The sequence below is a fragment of the Haliotis rubra genome, unplaced genomic scaffold (genome assembly GCF_003918875.1).
Source record: "Haliotis rubra isolate DU_JTF1 unplaced genomic scaffold, ASM391887v1 Scf9, whole genome shotgun sequence".
Classification (NCBI taxonomy): domain Eukaryota; kingdom Metazoa; phylum Mollusca; class Gastropoda; order Lepetellida; family Haliotidae; genus Haliotis; species Haliotis rubra.
This window is the reverse complement of record NW_025767634.1, coordinates 4167671-4173747: the sequence shown is the minus strand read 5'-3', so window position 1 is coordinate 4173747 and position 6077 is coordinate 4167671.

Below are 6077 nucleotides of genomic sequence, written 5' to 3'. Positions count from 1 at the left end.
GAATATCTGTCTGTCCTGTTGTTCAAGATACTGGAACATGTATGGCAGAAATACATTCTGGATATCGACTTGAAACATTATGGATGTTCTGGGATGAAGCATCTGCACAATCATGGGGCCATCAAGTATCACTGCAGAAACAGCTGGAGTAGCATCTGGTGGCTCCGCCTGTATATGTTCAAGTTGTTCAAGAAGGTCTGTACGAGATCTAATTAATCCCATCTTGGACAATAAAGGAGGCCATGGTTGATTTTCATGCTCGAAGAAAGTCCCCTTCTCTTGGTAGACATGATATGTACAACCTGGTAAACAGAGCGCACAGTCACCCTCAAGTGATGCACAATGAGATAGGAAGACGAAGAGTCTTCAGTCTTAAAAACAGTGGCAGCTTGCTCTTTCTTATTGGTTCCTTTATTGGTTTTGATCTGTCAATGAACCTTTCTTTTACAAAACTCTCATATTGAATTGAATTCTTGAATCATTCTAGACGCTTCTGGTCCTGCAACCACCCATCCTGATGGGTTTTCTGTCAGTCCAACTGCGCCTCCATCTCCTTTCACAAGAGCATTGACTTCTTCATGAGCCCGATCTAGTACCATGGCAGGGAATGGTCGTTTAGTTTTATGTTCTACAAATCCAGAACAAAATGTGTGGTACAGTGCTGAGTGTTCCACTGATAAGGAAGACATGTTTCTGATGTGAACTGAAAGCGAACGTTCATAGATGACATGATCTAACATAAAGACCCATGGTATTACTCTGAAAAGTGATGCTACATACTTTGGGGAATCTGCTTTTCGAATCGACTGCTACAAGCAGCCATCTTAGATTGTTCAAAGGAGAAAATTCCAATACTACTTGCAAAAGTGCTGATCTCATTTAAAAAGGCCATACACATATGTGTATTAACAGAATATATTTTAAAATCCATAGCTATAAAACAATAAACATTGTGGAACATAATAACGTTGATCAATACTGTATTCATCATGTTAATCATGTGTTAATTATTTTATAAATAACAAAAAGTAATACTTTAAATGTACAAGGAAAATCATTTTGGTATTAATAGCTAGAACATTCAGTAACAAGGATTTTTTTAAATCTTAAATTAAACTGATCTGAACAAATAATACTGACATTGTGTACAAATATTTGAAACATTCTATAGAAGCCTAAATTTGGCGGCCATCTTGGAATTTTTTCGTTACCAGGGGGCGCTACATGCTAGATGTAAATTACATACAGCACTATGAAGACAATTCCTTAATGAAATACTGAATATGACAAGATAATTATGATATGTTGAGCATGGGCTGACATAGTTAGAGAGTTCAGTCAAACTGGCGGCCATCTTGGATTTTCGGCCACCAGGGGGCACTACTGAGGTGGATCCATATCCAGAAATGTTTAGAATTGTTCAATGTATCAGTGTGCCTAGTTTGGTGCTTTTAACCCAAAGTGCACAATTTTGACAAAATCCTGGCCTTAACCGCCCCACTAATACGTGAATTTCAAGGTCGCCCCAGTACTTGCAGAGTTGCGTCCCTCAGTCGAGCTGGGAATTCCATATTAGCGCCCATTGAGATCTCTGATTTGCTGCATGTCTTCGAGCTCCCGGATTCCACCAAGTGGTAAATATGTTTCACACACTACACATATGGGAAACGAACCCTGGTCTTCAGTGTGACTAGGAAACGCTTTAAGCACCTGGCTACCTCACCACCCCCACTTTCGAACAAGGCTTAGCTCAATGACAATTTTCTACCACGTGTACGTCCACGTACTGTTGAACAATCATATCGACCACTCCACTATGTTGATACGCCCTCCCCTAAACACCCATCTTGGTAGTTATCACGGAAACGGCCATCACTAATAAGCACCCTCAGTTAGACCCTAAAAGAGAAGTTCTTGTTGAGTGGATGATAACGTGTCTGAGGCAGATATCGATCCCGACCCAGTAAATGCTACTTGAATGGTTAATATGGATTCAGTTTGACACATTCACGCCCTTCTTATCTAAATAATACGTCCAGAAATAGTTGCAGGTTGGGACTACTACAGAAGATGCAGTGTCCCACGATGGACAGCGCAATTACAGTACATAAATAGCAACAAAGCTAGTTCTATAGTTATTTGTTTAATAATAGTAATAATATTTACCAGAAGGATCGTGTCTGATAACAGAGCTCACCACCCTCGGTCCTCTCTTAAACATTTATATATGCCAATCAATTTGGGAGGTCGAGGCTTGATTAATGTGGAGGCTCTTCATGATAGAATTCTATTGTGTACTTTTGCACATATGTATTTATCGGATGATCCTCTGGTGATGGATGTCAAAACTCATGATAAAAGCAAGAGATTTCACAGCCATTTTAAGCGGGCAAAGGTTGTTGGACAGAATCTGAAATTTGAGGTTGATTTTGTTGATTGCGGTGTACTGCTGGACGGTACAGCGATGGGAGTAAACCAGGTGAAGTCCTTCACCAAGTCTGTCCAGAGTCGGGCATTTGTCGAAACGCTTTCTGAGAAACCACTGCATCGTGTATATATATGCAGTGTGTGGAACAGAATAGCAATCCCACCGACTCCCTCCGCTGGAGGAAATCAATCGGCTTGTCTTATAAAATGTGAAAGAGAGGGCTTCCGTTTTGCTGCCCAAGACCAGTCACTTCCCACTCGTAATCGCCAAAATGTAATTCTAAAAGAAGATATTTGCATGAAATGTCGATTCTGCAATGAATTTACAGAGACTGTCCAACACATTGTCAGCGGATGCCCTTCCTTGGCACAAACAGCATATCATAAATGACATGGTGGCATGGCTCGTTGCTTCTACTACCGTCTTCGGCATGCCTGTGGCTTCGACTCCGAGGGGGGCGGTGCGGTAGCCTCATGGTTAAAGCGTTGGCTCGTCACGCCGAAGACCCGGGTTCGAATCCCCACATGGGTACAATGTGTGAAGCCCATTTCTGGTGTCCCCTGCCGTTATGTTGCTGGAATATTGCTAAAAGCGGCGTAAAACCAAACTCAGTCAGTCAGTCAGTTTGACTCCGAGGTCTATTCATGGTACGACCCTGAACATGTCCAGGGCGTCATGGAAAATCATGCTTTTAAACCTCTTTGGAATAGGCATATACAACCTCAGAAGAATTCCTGCCAACTAACCCGATCTTGTCCTTTTTGATTAAGCCAATTAATTTATTATATCATTGAGGTCTCTTTTTGTCCCTTTTGGCAAGATTCAGGAAAAGCATGCTAAACATGCCGACCTCGCCTTTGAAAGGTCTCGCTTGCATCCCGAGTACACTGTCGTGAGGCTCCCCATTGTTCTCAGTGCCCTTGGTTTGGTACCTCCTGATCTCTTGGCGCAATTCACGAGAGTGCCCGGGTTCTCCATCGGGGGAACAGCCCTTCTGACACTCTGGGTAATGCATGCAGAAGGCTACAGTGTTGGGGAGTCTACATCATTCTCTGGAAAGTTCTTGGTGGGTTCGACTGCGCAGCGTGCTCTGGGAGAAGTCCCATTCGCTGTCTGGGCTGCGTATGGAGGGGACAAGGGCCCTGAGCTGATGATGAGCCTTACCAGCCTGACTGTGCCAGGATCACCCGAACCCTCTCTGCTGCATTTTCATCTTAATCTGTAAAACATAATATGTGTCGCGCTGAATTCCATGAATTCCTGAACGTTTTTATAGAACTTTTGAAAGCTTCAGCAGAGGGAGAAAGCCTTAACTCAAGTGGCAGTTGGTTCTAGAGTTTTGGAGCTGATTACCTGAATTATGGCTCCCTATCAGCAGGGACAACGAAACACTAAATATATATTTACATTCATCACATTATTGCTTCATTAATTATTTGAGTCAATGAATTAAGTGAGCAAAAGTATGTAATAGAATCGACAGTGAAAAGTTGTCACAGCCATTGCATTTGGATATTTACAAAATAACCAGCCCGTGAAGGTACAGGTTAGAATTGATTTTCAGCAATCCATGCTTGTCGTTAGAGGCGACTAACGGGGCCGGGTGGTCAGGCTCGCTGACTTGGTTGACACATGTCATCGTGTCCCAATAGCGTAGATCGATGCTCATGTTGTTGATCACTGGAATGTCCGGTACAGACTCAATTACTAACAGACCGCCGTCATAAAGCTAATAGGTTTTGACCAAAGCTGTTATTCAAATCAAACTGATGTTAAACCAAGCAAAGGTAACTCTTCCTATAACATCTGTCCACTTTTTATTCATGCAATCAACGATACAATGCATTTGTCTGATTCGCCGCATGTAGCTGTGAAGGGTTGCTACTACAAACCTTGAGACCCAGGTCGACCGTTGATCTGGTTTTGTCAGCACCATTCCCGTGAGTTTACCGAAGTGGTAGAGACCTGCATCACTCCAGGCATTCTTCCAGCATTATAGTATATACTCATGGAATAAAGTATCGCAACACCTCATATTTTACATTGTATCAATATAATATCATTAACCATAGCAAATCGATTTTTCCAAAACACAGTTTAACTTACTGCCTGGATACATTGACCGTCAAGGGAATGATTAAATGAATAAAATCAAAAAGGATGCACAACTGTAGTATATTCAGATATTGACTCATGTTGTAGAGCTGATAACCATGGTCGCAAGACGAAACACGTGCGGTGATTTTCACCATTCTGACGCACAAATCTCAATAAATCACATAAGTGTCAATAACCGAGCACAATGTCAATATCTGGTGTTAAACCACTAAGGAAAGTTATGTCCATTATTCATGGAAGTGTTTTATGAGCATAACTGATTAACTGCCCTAGGGCAATTATTTCTATTTAAAAACAATAATATTGTACTTATTTTGTAAATCTTCATCATGCCTAATACATTACACGAGTATTAAATAAGTATGCCCTCGTGGTGTAAGCCGTTTAATCACCCTCACTACGGTAGTTATTTAAATAAACTCTGCTCGGGCCTCGCAGAGTTTATTTAGATAACTACTTTGTAAGGGTGATTAACCTGTACTAACCTCCACCAACTGCATTATTAATCAGCCATGATCAAATGAAATCGACCAGTGGACGTCGAGATTGACACCAAGCTAGTCTTGATGCTTTCTGCTCTGGGTATTATGACAACAGACGTCTGATAGGTCGTCTTGCACTACACCCCGCCGATTTTAGGCGATATCGGGCCGTTCTGTTGGACAAACGACGATGTGGAAATCCACATTGTTTTTATCATGCCGCTTGACATGAACATGAAGCCTTGTCATTCTGAGAAGTCGCGGGCTCGATCCCCGACCGCGTCATACCAAAAGACGTTAAAATATGGTACTTGTTGGTCCCTGCCTGGCGCTCGGCATCAATGGGTACAACAAGGACTGGTCGGCTCGGAGTCAGTATAATGTGTCTGAGTGGGGTATTCATGCTTCACTGCGGCATGGTAACTCAGTCGGCTAGCACTATAAAAGCCAGCTTCAGTCTGGGCTAGTACAAGCAGCCGCACATACACATACACATGCATGCACGTCGTCATATGAGCGAAATATTCTCAAGCACGACGTTAAACCCAATTTCACCTCACCTCATTCTGAGAAGGGCTGGGAAACTTGATATTTGCTTAATGACGGGTACACATATTGCACGTGATGCTCGCGTTTTATAGTAGCACGTGCACATCTAAAATCAGTGTATGGTGTTTCCAAAAGGTAGAACTAATGATACAAACAAACAAAATTATGATATGAATATATATATAGCTATATGGGAGTTTAAACTCATAGGTGTTGCGATACTTCTTTTTCATGTGTATATATATATACATACAAATAATATATAGTTGTATCCCAATTAACCGTGTTAAACCATATTTACTTACTAACTCACAACAGATGATAGATGTTCCTTAATTTGTCCCAAGACACTGACTAACAACGTTTCTATATTCTAACGCGGTACTATACTCACCGTTACAATGCCCCATGTAAATCGATTATCAGATACACTCAGTACGCGTGTGTGTCCCATAGTCACTCTGCACGGCTGTGTCGTCAAACACTGAGTCGACAATCAT